The following is a 14,692-nucleotide window of genomic DNA, read 5'->3' as shown; positions in this document are numbered from 1 at the left end:
TTCAAATTTCCATGATCCAGAAATCGTACTGATATAGTAAAATGGCCATACAGTAGAACTACATATAACAGAACCTTAGTAATTACACTACAAGATTACCTACATGTATTTACAAACTGAGATTTTCCACAGTCATTACGTCTATCTCATTGTATATAGCCAATAGTATTCATGATAATAATTTCATTGATCGAGAATGATATAGAGAGTCTTCACACTAAATATTCTCTGTATGATCACAGGTAGGCTTGTATATGCCAAATATGGCAGCATAATTTCAAGCGTAATAGGCTAGCATAAAGCATCAAGCATTATGTCAGCATAATAGGTTGATTTTCAAGATTTTAAAGTAAAATGTACAGCAAATCATGGAGACAGTACAGATTAGTACTGCATTTCATATTGAGGAAATGTGCAATGTTATTTTTATTGTTTGTTGGCTGATTGTTCACACTTTGTGGAAATAAGATATCTTCAGTATACTCTAATAGAGCAGTCACTTACTGTACTCTATCTAATACAGCCATCAGGAAATGATGATTTGAAAGCATAGGTTTTAGCTGAATTTTTAACACTGCTCAAAAGCATAATAAGCTGTTTTCAAAGCATAATTGTCTCAAGCCTAATCACAGGTTGTCTTCATAAAGAAGTGAGGCAGGAGTTAAAGCAGAAAGTGCAAGAAAAATAAGTTCAAGCTGTGCTGCAGTTGTTGCATTATTTGTTGATTTTTGCAGCTGAGGGTCACTAGACTCCAGCTGCTCATTGGTTGACCCAGTATCCTAAAATCTCTCTCTTGCATTGACAGTTACCATAAGCATAATAATGATTTTTCCACTATTTCTCCAGGTGTGCATCTAGCAGCCATTACTAATTTGAAACAATGCAAATGGATATCTCTAGAAATGTTATTGTTCTGTACCATGTAAGTGTAGCACAATAAATTTGTCTAAACCCTGCAAAAATTTGGTGGAAGAGAAGAAACCAACCTTATGATGTTCCATTACATATACACGTCTGACATGAGTGACCGTTTGTACAAAATACTCTGTACAGGCACCGTGCATACAGATACAATAAAGTATAAAAGAATGACTATTTATTAGAGTGTATTTTGAGCAAACTTATTTCTTGATGTCTCTCCAGGACCTTCCCCTCCTATATTCAACTTTGAACACAAGTAAAAGTACCTCTTTAGCATTAAAACTAATTGCTCAGTTGGTGTATCACGCTGGAAAATTCTCCAATATTCTGTACAGCACTAACATAGAGCACTAACTATGAATCCAGTCATAAAATAATAGACTACACAGTCTGAACAGCATAGTATCAGTGATAAAAAACAGTAGTACAAACTTGTAAAAATGCCCTGATAATATGAATCTGGCTTTATTTTAATATATATTTATTACTTCTACAGAGTATGACACAGATACAAAGTAAGTACTTAATACTAAATCTCCATCATCTAAAATAAATAACTCTACAATATTTCTTTAAAATCATTCAAAGATGGCTGGTTGACTATGTTTTCTGGGAGATTGATCCATAACTTAATAGTTGAAGGCAAGAAGGAGAAAAGGTACGCAAGTGTCAATCCTGGCATATGGTGTTCTCTCTTCCTGGTGGATGTGGACATTGGAATTAATGATATAGATGGGACAACAATGAGATCATTAATTGTCTTGGCTTTGAATTCACGTAAGTGTATTCTAATGTTTTTATGCATTTCATGACTGCCCCATAAGCTTTAGTTATAGTTGGCTACATTGTAATATATAACACAGAAACTAACCTTGAAGCTTAGCATACAATGCTACTGCTACCAGTTAAAATTCTCGTACTAAATTTTTCAAGGGTCACGTGCGCTGCATTTCATCCACTCATTGCTTAGCAATCGCATAGGAATTAACAGGCATTATTTGGAATATATTTGGTATTCTTTAACTAGAAGACGAAAAGATAATTCCTTTGTTTACTTTTTCCTTCACTTAAGGTCGAACACAATACCGGTGAGTTGACTTTCCATACGTTGCAGTTTCGTCGTACATTAATTATTTATGATGTACAATGACAAAAGTTTTTATTATTCTTATTACTTGGTTATGCAATTATTATTATTACTAGGACCGGGTCACACATAACCAAGTAAATTTGATGACGTATAAAACAATCTGTGATTGCTTTGTATAACTGTGATGCATAATGAGTACAGTAGGACCCCCATTATCCAAACATCTGTGTGCCAGTTCAATCATAAAGTGTTCAGATAAATGATGATGTTTATATGGAGTTCTGTTCAACTACTCTAATAGAACGTTCACCAAATGAGAGCAGTGACTTATAAATAACGAATAATTGAGGGTTCGGATAGTCAAGGTCCTACTGCATCAACTAGTTGTGTCGCAATTGCATAGCACTTTAAGGTAGCCTCTCTACTTTGTCCCCACAGCCCTGATGATGCCACAAAAATGTACATGTAGTGTCAGTTTGTAACATCAGCAGGGCAATTTTTAGCTTGGAAGCAGTGCAGATTTTTCAAGATCAAAAAAGATAAAGAAAGCCACCCACTTAATGACCTACATAATAGAACAATCATTAATCAACATTTGTTTAAGAATTCTGATGCTACATCCTATGGTAACAATATACGTAAAAGCACACAACAGTCGAATACATACAAAAATGATACAATAAGTATTTTTCTTTACTCATTATTAGTAACTCAAGACAGATATTCCATTTATTCATCATTCTACAAAACAAGAATACATAGAACTGCTTCTTCCCACATGTGATATCCATGCAAACAAATGCAGTTATGTATATAACCATATAATATGGGGACTTTTCTGGGACTTATTATTCTGAATAAAATGTCTATCTGTCCGGGTATCTGTGCACTCAATTGGAATACCCACTAATTCTCATAAAGCCTTTCAGCATGAGGTTCACAGGTGATGGCATGATTAGATGGCATGATCACCTGCAGTCCCACCTGCTTCTAACTCAATAAGTGAGACAATGGAAAATGACAATCATTTCTCTCATCCAGTGTCCTCATTTTAGCATGGTAAAGGGAAGGCATACCGTAGTTGCTTCCTAGGGTGTTTGGGGCATGCACCCCCAAGACAATTAGACCCTTGAGGTTGAATCTGAGGGTGATTTTAGCAGTTTATCACAGTATAATTATTCAACTATTGTATAAGGGTGACTGTTTTATTAGGGTACAGTATCTCGACCTTGAATTTTACAGTAATGCAAACTTTTGTTAAAAACATACTATGCATGAATTTTTTTAAACATTAGATTCATCATGAGGCTGAATTTAGCAGTTTATATATTACTAAGAGCTGTAATAGAGTGACCATTCTATTGGATGTAAAAGAGACTGCTGCAATTCAGCAGTTATGGAACACTCAGTGGCTAAAACAAAAATAATACTTTTTTAAATATATGGTACAAGGGTAGGTTTAAAACATCAGAATGGAAAACAGTTACTGTGACAAGGCAGGGTTAAAATTTAACAATAATGATCTTCACAGCAGCAGTGGCATAGCCAGATCCATCACACTATTTTGTTCTACCTGGAGTAATAATAATGTGGGCTGGATAGACTGATGAAATTACTCAACTACTGTAAATAATAAATAGCATAACCTACGTCATTTTTGCCAATAATTTTTATTCCAGCTAGTGAATGGGCAGAAATAGGCCTACCCAAAGTGCTATTTCAAATTACCATTTCATATAAAAACTAATACTGAAATATCTGTGTTACTCCACTTACATAATCATTAATCGGTAATACAGTGCTCCCTTGATTACCGAACCCATTTGGGACAAAGACGCATTCAGATAATCAGAAACTTAAAGCCCATTCACTTGTATACTGAGCTCAAATACTCTAATAGAACATACATCTTACACAAAATACTCTAATAGAGCAGTTAATTGCTGTTTGGATAACTGAGTGTTTAGATAATCAAGGAAGCACTATACGTCATTTGATACTATTGGTTACTATGCTCTTGGTATGGGATACCTGTACACAAATACAAAGAACACTCAAACTAATCCTCACAAAGGAAGATTAGCATTCAATGGAAGTAATGGCATAATCATCCACAATCACACTTTCCTTTAACCCAATAAGTGAGACATACAAGGTTGATAATCACTTCTCCAGTGTCCATACTTTCTCATTACGACTGCTGGATTGACTGAACCAGTGCAAGTACAGTGTATTAAGGACCAACTAAAGTGTCCTGATTATCAAGGTGTAAGGTCAGTTTACATGCTAACATACATTGTCTACCCACCTGGGATATGAAACTGGTTGTTTTTCACGCCTCCATCCACACCACTACCAATACCTTTCTATCATAAACGCTGCTTACTTCTGTAAGCGCGTGTATCACGAGGTGCAGTGATAGAAGCAAATCACTTTACAGAAGTGAGTAAAGAAGTACTGAACGTACCGAGATTCAGCGGTAAAGAATTGGAAAGTTCTCATTTCTTTCACTCAGCAGCAACACGGCTGTTACAACATGAAGCAAGCAGGATGTTTTCCAATAAATTGGAAAGTCTTTTAGAGGAGCTGTTTTCAACCACCCTAAATCTAGGAAAGTTATGGCATTATGGCCAGCATTTAATAAATTTGCTGTTCAAGATACTTTAAAACTGGAGTGGAAGAAGTACTGTGAACAAGTAGATGTAGAAGTGAATCCACTGTTTCATCAGTACATCACTGAGGAAATCTTCAAGAAGAAGTTAAGAGCAAAGGTAAAGACAGAAGATGGAGTTTCAAGTAAACCAGACCACCAGCTGACCTTTGAAGAAATGAACACGATCAACTACATTGGTGGGTATATTATCAAGAAGCTACATGACAAAGTGATCACCAAGAAGGCATTTGTTGACACTTTGCTATTGCTGCAGTCTGACCATCCCACAGGATTAGATTGTGCAAAGTGGACTGAAGCAGTTGATTGTGGTGGATTAACTCACATTAATGAAATGTTATATAATTGCTTGGTGGCTATTGAGAAAATATGCCGAAATGAGTTTGATGGCGATGCTAGCCAATTGAGTGATGTCAAGCATGTGATATTGGACAAGGCACTAGACGATGTGGATATGAGATTTTATTGCGACCTTGCAATCGGCATGACATGTACTGAAGTTGGAGATGAACTGTTGAAGATGGCAATTGATTCGTACACCACAGTTCAAGGAAATGCTTTTGCTAAAGGATTCATGGAACAATACAAACAAAAACAAAAAAAAGCACACAGAAATCAAAATAATTAAGAAAGAAATTGTTTTAGCACTGACAAATACACAAATGTTTTTTTTCTTGATTTCTTTCGTTTTTGTAAATGTACATCTGTCTCAGCAAATATAGTGTTTCTTTTCTGACCTCTGCAGTTTCCAGCAATAGACTTAACATTTATGTCACCATTCACACTTAAAGCTTGACTGTCCTTCTGCACTTCACTAAGTGTGGGATTATCAGTCATCTTTCCTCATTGCCGCTGGAGTCCAAAAAATTTCTCCAGTGGGTCCTGACACAATTTCTCACTTAGAAAAAATGTTACACCTGGTTGACTCAGAATTATTGGTACTAATTCTACAAACGATGACACTATAAAATGTTCATGCTGGTAAATTGAAACCCATCCAAAAACAGCTTATAGCTGTAAAAAAAGTGCTCGTCCAAGTAAAGCAGAGTTAACTGCGAAAAAAAGTAATGATATCATAATGCGGCCATGTGCGAGGTGTGCAAGTTGTAAAATTAATATTAGCTAATCAGATAATAATATTATAATGTTATTGTTAAAGTGTTAATGAGAATTATGTGATGCTGCTATTTTTAAGTGTGTGAGCATCTTCATAAATGCCACACAAATTTAATTCTCAATAAAGCAATGTTTATAGATTCTCTGATAGCAATAAATAGTTTGAGTTTGGCCACCTTTCCTTTGTTCGTAGCATTGCCGTATACAGGAAAGACGGCCAAACTCAAATTATTTATTGCTATCAGAGAATCTATACACATTGCTTTATTGAGAATTAAATTTGTGTGGCATTTATGAAGATGCTCACACACTTAAAAATAGCAGCATCACATAGTTCTCATTAACACTTTAACAATAACATTGTATTATCTGATTAGCTAACATTAATTTTACAACTTGCACACCTCGCACATGGCCGCATTATGATATCATTACTTTTTGTCGCAGTTAACTCTGCTTTACTTGGACGCGCACTTTTTTACAGCTATAAGCTGTTTTTGGATGGGATTTCAATACTTTTTGTTAGAATAAGCAATGCACTATTGATAACAGTAGGTGAGTTTCCATGGTTTTGACAGAAACCCCAGATTACAGTGACAGAATATTAAAATATAACTGTAATTTTAGTGGCCAGGGCCGCCCACATGGGGGGTAACTGGGGTATTTTGCCCCCTGTCCCAGCCCGAAAGGGGCCCCTTCAATACCTGTTTAAAGAAAGATCGATATACTCTAATAGAGCAGTCAGGATCTAGACCCTTCCTTGCCCCTGGGCCCCTCTTTAACTCTTTTCCATGGGCTCTCTAATTTCTCTGGACGGCCCTGTTAGTGGCATGCAACTGCAGTCAACTATCACCCATTTTAACTAGTAAACCCTTAATAACACTTTGCCTTTCATCTTGTACTGCATTAAAACGATCAAGATACTCTATTAGAGCAGTCACAAAACAGCTGTAACACAGCAATCAATATTTAGCATAGTTACAACTTCTGCTTAGCATCGGATTGTATAGTTTAAATTACTAGCTACTTACAGACTTTACAATATAAAAATATGGCACTTGTAGAAATGTGACTGTTCTATTAGAGTATCTCGATCTACTTCAAGCATTGACTAATTCAAGCGAAGAAGCTACGCTCCTGCCAAGAGATCTTGTGAAATGAAATGAGAATAGTAAAGAAAAGGCAAGTATGTACAGAGACAATAGAAGGACGCGTAATTATGTCCTGTTGTAAATAAACGCCTTTAAAATTTATATTACTACTAAATAAATGCACCAGAATAGGCTTGTGAGGCTGTTGTCTCCAAGGTTGTCTCATTACTTGTCTTTTCGTGTTGAAGGGATTTAGTCACAATTGGTGAGTTTAACTATACATGTATTTGTGTTGTAAACCTTAATTGTAAAAAGGCGATTAGCACATAATTATCATGATAAACATGTATTTGTCACAGTAGTCTCTCACGATTATTACGAGACAATGGACCAGAGTAAAAAATTTACTGCTATATTTAGAGGTTGTAGCGTTTGTATATCTTAGTATCTTAATAAATAATCCTCCATGATCACTAATCACTAATAGTACAGTGAAAACTGGTCATTATTCAGGCCGTAGGGACAAAAATTTTCTGACCTAGCTTTTTAAAGAGGTGGCTGCATTTTGCGGCCTTAAAAAAGGTAAGAAGCATTCTGTTCTAACTGGCTATAGAGATGGATTTAGTGTGTGACAGCGTATGAGACAGTGAGTGCTGGCAGCAAGGGGGCAACCAATCTGTTAGAGCACCAAAGGCACTGCTTCAGACTTAGGCAGTTGGCTGTCAGCCCAAAGTGTAAAAGTTTCACTATTGGTCCTTATAAGCTCCTGATGAAGAAAGTGATGAAGTCATTATCCATAGGATGTATTTTTTAGAGTATCCATTTCAGTATAGTAGCCAAGCATAAGATGAACATAACACAGCATTCCAGTGGTTTAGTGGTGACCACAACACTGCCTGAGGTAAACTGTGGTGAGATTTGAGACTACTGGAAGCCCTGGAATGCCTTCAACACATGAAATACCAAATATCTAATTCCTGGCTTTCATCCACAGTGGACCTGTCTTGGTGGCCACTTGTACAGAAGGAAAACAGCTGCCACACAGTCTTTCAAGCAAACAACTAGTTTCCACACCTCTTAATTATCAATTTGTAAAATCTTGAGCAAAATTGTGTGTGCAAACAAGTGTGATGTTGTGCATTGGCAGTGCTGTGTATATGGTTGCTGCCTAGCATTGACACATCACGAGTATTGAAGTCACAATGTGTTACTGTATCATCCATCTAAATACAATCTCTGAATGTGTCATTTAGTGTAGAGAGCAATCTTCCACAAGAAGTGACCTGCAGGTTTCAGTGTATATTGTTAACCATTAATATTGTTTACCATTGTGATTGTGAACTGTATGTACAGTGAAACCTCACTTAGTGGCCACCTCTTTAATAAGACCACCTCATTATATTGGCCACCTCTAGTAGATCCCAAATATAGCTAAGCAGTACTTTATGACCTTATTAATAAGGCCACCAGTGGCGATTCTAGACCTGACCTACAGGGGGGGCCAGTAGGGAACAGCATAACTATTGTTGTTTGGCTATAGTATAAAGTAGAATTTTCAGGGGGGTCTGGGGGTGCAACCCCCAGAAGCTGCAAGATTTTTGCAATTTAAAGGCTTGAAAACAGCCTAAAATTTGTTCTAAAAACATGAAAAATGCTAAAAATAACAATGCCAATCTATACAGCAACTTTCCCCCAAGATTTTTTAAAAGTTATTTTTTAACAGGGGGAGCCTTGGCCCCCCCTGGCCCCCCCTTAGAATCGCCTATGAAGGCCACCTTGTTATTCAGGCCAAATTTTTTGGTTCCACAGCTGGCCATATTAATGAGGTTTCATTGTACTTATGTGAATTTTTATTTTTCGTAACTTTTCTTCAGGTTTACTGATGGGCACTATGAAGCATTGTTGACTGGTCCGTACATAATGTGGTGACTTGAAATGTTAAAACAGTACGTAGCATGTCTTGTATGTACATGTAATATGTTGGAATGTGTCCACACATCCACACATCTTAGAAATAAATATAATTGTATTCTCTATACTCAGTTCCATTGTGCCACTGGGTCATAAGTGGGTTGAGTATGGATCATCCAGGACATTTGAGTCACATTTTGTCCTGGCCAAGTGGATCTCATCCACTGACAGAATATACAGGATCAGATCACGTGTATAAATTACGGTGGAAATTGTTTATTGCCACCTTCACTCAATAATCAAGTGACAGTGTATAAATTCTCAATTGGAATTGGCTTTTCAAGAGAGGTTGTCTTTCTATACTGGTGGCCATTAAGACAGGTTGTACTGATAGAGTGTACATACTAGAGATGCAACAATATCCTCCACTTAGTGTCGTTTAATAGTGATGCAATGGAGACTATGTATTGTTGCATTTAAATACTATACTATTATATTGCAACTCTAGCACGTATTTATAACAGGAATGTTTGTTAACTGTTTAGACATACTGGAGCAACATCCACTCATCTGGATTCTACAAATGGAGTCATATCAACTTGTCATCGTACTTACTTGTTACTCCCATTGTGCTTGGATGAATATACATGAGACTTGCTACCATGGCGGGCCACTGGAAAACATTTTCATAGCAGTTATATTACAGTCATTATTGTACAATTCTTACATTATTGTTGTGAAAAGTGTTTGGTATTCATGTGTCCTCTGTATGTTGTAAGTACATGTGTAATTTTTGTGTGGGGGTGCTATAAAATGCAATAATGCATGGTGACAATTGGCTAGCTACATGTGCTAATTACTCACAGCTTGTGTCAACAACTGGTAACCGCAGTTGTACTGTGTCATTCTTTAAGCCGCGCCCTTAGAGGACAAATTATGTCACGGTGGGGGCGACTAAATTCAAATTTAAAAATGAACGATGGTATGCAGCACCATAGATTATATCTGTGGACTATAATCTATGGCAGCACACTTCTTTGTGGCTATATGCACTGATTAACTACATAGAGCGCCAGTTCATCAATACCCAGTGACCGCAGTTGTGCTCTGCGTCATTCTTTAAATTCCGAGTAAAATTCTTAGAGAGCAAATTACGTGGGGGCGACTAAATTCAAATTTCAAACTAGCCATTCTCGAAAACATATGTTTCAATCTGAACGAAACTTTTAGAACAGTTTAAAGATACATTGCCCTACATGCCAAGCGAGTATTGCGGAAAACAACAATCTGGGATTTGCATTTAGCCTCGAGGACGACTGAAACTTTGTTTGGTGCTGAAATTACGACTGTAGGGTAATCATGTATGGTGAAATCGATGATGTGAATCTTGAGGCGATTGAGTGAATACTGAAGCGATAGCAGGGCAATCAACGTTTGGAATGCACAAAGGAACGCAAGGCATACACCTGCGGTTGCGTCTAACCGCATGCGATAAAAAAATTTTTTTTTTAATGAAACTGCCCCTTCAGCCCTTTGATGTCGGCAATCTCGATCACGAAACAATCGGCATGGATTTGCTTCAGTGCTTGTGTGGTAGTTACTAGTGACACGATGAGTTCAACTCTAGAGTTTCAGAGGGATAGCGTAAGTGGCGGGTGAGTTACAGGAAGGCCGAATTTGACAACATTCGTTCCTGTAAAATCCTCACGTAGTGGTCGCGTCATTTATTGTCTGCGGCGCGCGTTTCTGCTTTACTGGCCGCGTGAGTCTTGATATTTGTCATACAATAGCACTAAACACGCTAGCTTTGTAATGAGGTGTCATTCCAACTGTAAACCCCATTTAGTACACTGTGAAATTTTTTCTACTGTATTTATCTATTTACAGCATGGCATGAAACATGACAAGCGAAACCTTAGATGTCGAAATGGATCAGACTGAGACTGAGAGTTTAACAGAAAGCCAGCCCTCATCAACAGGTACTGATAGTAATGATGGCACTAGTGTACAGTTAATTTCTAAGCAGAATACTACCTTTAAAGTATGGGACTATTTTAGATTTGTTCCAAGCAACCCAACCAACTTTGACACTCCTACCTGTAAGTTATGCTTTAAGAAAGTAACAGCAAAGTGGTCTAATACGGGTAATTTAACCAGTCATTTACAAATGTATCACCCTGTACAGTTCAGTGAACTGCAAGCCAGCGAAGTAATCAAAATCTAGAGAATTCAAGTCTGCAGGACCAGCTACGGCTGGTACACCAACTATCACTGGTTGTTTTGAGAAAGACAGAAAGTACGGAAACAGCTCAAGGGAACAGAAATCTCTTACTGATGCTGTAAATCGCTGCATTATGACTGTTACGTTGCCAATTTTAGGGACCTGTCGATTATACTCATTATTTTACCTATTGTGCTATGCTGCACCACTCAAAAATTGTCCTATTTGCTTAAATTAATACTCAGTATTTACCTATTATGCTCAAATATTTATACCTCAGTTCCTATTTTTCTAGTAAATTTGCACTTTATGGGAAAACAGTAAGTTGCTAAGATGGTAATGCACAAGTTTTCTGCCTATTATGCTAGCATTATGCTCGATGCTTTCAGGCACCTATTATGCTCATTATTATGCCAGTATAATCGGTGGGTCCCTAGCCAATTTTCATAGTTGATAATGATGGTTTTCGTGAACTAGTCAGCAAGTTAAATCCCCAATATGACATGCCATATAAGGATCACTTCAGCAGACTTGCTATTCCTTCACTATATGAAATAACATAAGAAGAAATGAGATGGAAAATTTTCTGCCACAGCAGATTTGTGGTCATCATGCACCAGTGAGCCTTACTTTTGCTTAACTATACATTATGTGGATTCAATCTGGAAACTGAGAAGTCATTGCTTGCAGGCTCATTACACCCTAGAAGATCACACTGGAGAAAACCTTCAAGATGCTTAAGTATCACCCTTCAGGAGTGGTACATTGACTCACAAAAGCTGCTCAGTATAACCACTGACAGTGCAGGTAACATAAAGCTTGTTGTGAAATGCTTGGATGGCTCCATTTGAGTTGTTTCGGTCACAATTTAGACCTTGCAATAAACAAAGGACTGAATGACCATTGCATTGACCGAGTACTTTCACTGTGTAGAAAAGTGGTTTCAGCCTTCTCATATAGTTGGAAACGAAAACGTGACCTCAGAGTAGTCCAAGAACAAAAAAAATTGCCAACAAAAATGTTGAAGGGGGATGTGCCAACAAGGTGGGGATCCAAGTGTGACATGATTGTAAGAATTCTGGAGCAACAAGATGCAATACGAGCAGTGCTGGCTTAAGATCGTAAAACATCACATTTGGTTCCTAGTTGGCAAGACAATGATGTTTTACAGTCTGTTGGTGCAGCTATCAAACCTTTTCAAAAGATAACTGATTTGCTATCTGGTGAAAATAGGGTTATTTGCTCAGCAATAAAACCAATGATGCAGTTAATCCAAGAGACAATGGTGAACCACCAAGATGATGAAAGTGTCTTAACCTGTGAAATTAAAGATCGCATGAACAGTGATCTAGAGCATCGTTATGCTGGTACAGAAGTCAGCATGCTCTTGGATAAAAGATTTAAGGACAAGCACAAATTAACTGATGAGCCAGTACAAGTTTTACTACAAGAAGCATCCATGTTGGAGTCTGAATCTGCTGACAGGGTTGTGTCCAACTTGCAAACAGGGCAGAATGAAACAGAAAGTAGCAAGCCCCTCACTAAGAAAAGAAAAGAAAAATTCAGCTCAATACTTGGTAAGACTGCTACTTTTACTACTAACTTAAACTCACTTACTGTATCATTCAACGCGAAGCTGAGATGCATTTGCAATATCCCATCTTAGATATTGATGAATCACCACTATAATGGTGGAGCTTAGAAGCAAGCTGCATGCTACTACTATCTTCTGCAGCCCGTAAGTATTTATCTGTGTGTGCTACAAGTGTGCTACAAGTGTGCCATCCGAAAGAGTGTTTAGTATTGATGGCAATGAAGTACGAAGTAAGCAAAATGCTATCAAGCCACACAAAGTGAACCAATTAATCTTTCTTGTCAGCAACTTAAGCAAACACATATCAGACCCTTAGTTTGTCCACTCTGTGGTATTGGTATCATTTATACTACTTTCTTTTGATGCAAGCACACCGTACACAGTTACTTACATACATGTTGTTTAAATTAATTGTTTTTACCACCTAATACCAAGAAACTGCCATATATTGAGTCAATATCGTACCGCCTATTAAAATCCAATACTGCTAAGCACTAGGTAAAAGGAGATAGAGTTGAGCGAATGGCAGCAGTTGATAGGTAACAATTAGTAGTTCACTAGCTATTATGGTCAGCACTTACACACTGCAATATGGCATTTTTAACAGCTCAGAATCTGTCAAGGCTGTTGTTAATAAATGTGACCAGATTTTACAAAACTGATCCAAATTGCACATCAGACAAAATCAAACTAACACCACCAATGGATAGCTACATTGTCGTACTACTATAGTTTGGACCCACAGCACTACTCAAACTACTGGAGACTGGATTTAACAGACGTCTTTTCTGGGTGGTGTGTAGAGCTCGAGTCGCCTGATAATGTTGGCCAGATGTTTTACCTGTTGATTTTGCTACACATCAGCCACTAAGAAGTCAGCACAGCAATCTCCTGTCTGGACTCCACTTGTAGTAAAAGTCTATCTCTTGCTCACCCTGCCACACCCACTCTCCTTCCCTTTTGTGAGCACTCATGATACTACGTATTTTGCGTATCCAACTGCTCAGATTTTTTATCTCATTAGGTGGGAAACTGTACAAGCAGCAACAAGTACTGGACTTAAATTCTTTCTAAACCTTTTATTTTGAAACTTCTAAAGTGCAATTTGGATCGTTTTTCGAAAATTCACCCATGGTGAGTCAACTCTCAGTGATATGTAATGCTTCATTCTTACTAATGAGAACAAGTTGATTTTGTGCTACTTCTAAAAAACTGGCGTCATGCAGCAAACAAACCTAACTGGAATTAACTAACTGTGTATTAAACTAATGTTTTGTTGCTACACACAAAATTCAATCACCACAATAATTAAGTAATTTGTATTTCGTAATTGATGAAATATTTCATAATTCTGCAATTACATTGCTATAAGCACTGCTAGGGAGGTGTACCTCAAGCAAACCACTTTAATCCACAAAAAATGCACAGAAGTATCTTCTTAACTTTTTATAGCATTCTTTATGCAAATTCTCCAGAAAAAGCCTCAAAGCTACTCTTCATTTTCATTCACATATGTACGGAAATGCCCCTTTTCAACTCAAAGGAAGTTGTTATACCAGATAGCCTAGGAGGCCGGCTGTGCTTTTTTTTCCTATTTGATATCTGTAAAGCCATTGGGAAAGGCCTTCACCACATCCTTATAAACTCGCTTCGCCCATATTTCAAACTGGCATGTATTAACCATCTTTAATCATAGCTTGCCTACCCGGAAATTTAATGCAGGTTCTATATGGCCTTTATTTCTCACATAAAGGTTTTTTTTTAGCGAACAAAGTTTTGCTCACGTGGGTGTGGAAAGACAAACAAATATACAAACAACACACACACACTTTTCAGAATACAATTTCAGTAAACCGGGTACGTGCCCACAGCCTTCGGCCAGCTGTGGGCGCACGCCTGGTTTAAATTTTTTTTAAATGTTCCTTTCAATCTGTTTAATATTTAGAGTTCTATTGAGGACATATGTATACTACATGATTAATCGATTACATATTAAGATAATAAATTGATAATCGATTACATATTTTCATCAATCAATCATTTTAATAAATTAATCATGAGAACTCTTAATACTTAT

General features: G+C 37.2%; 1 long non-coding RNA gene across 1 annotated transcript; it reads left to right on the top strand.

Moving 5' to 3' along the window:
• Positions 1-7,051: 7,051 nt before the first annotated feature.
• Positions 7,052-9,590, top strand: LOC136254455 (uncharacterized). Its single transcript, XR_010700501.1, has 3 exons — positions 7,052-7,154; positions 8,764-8,835; positions 9,346-9,590. It is a non-coding gene; the product is annotated as an uncharacterized lncRNA (long non-coding RNA).
• Positions 9,591-14,692: the final 5,102 nt, after the last annotated feature.

The sequence above is a fragment of the Dysidea avara genome, chromosome 4 (assembly GCF_963678975.1).
Source record: "Dysidea avara chromosome 4, odDysAvar1.4, whole genome shotgun sequence".
Classification (NCBI taxonomy): domain Eukaryota; kingdom Metazoa; phylum Porifera; class Demospongiae; order Dictyoceratida; family Dysideidae; genus Dysidea; species Dysidea avara.
Note: the sequence above shows the minus strand (reverse complement) of the source record. Positions and strands in the feature narration are given on the sequence as shown.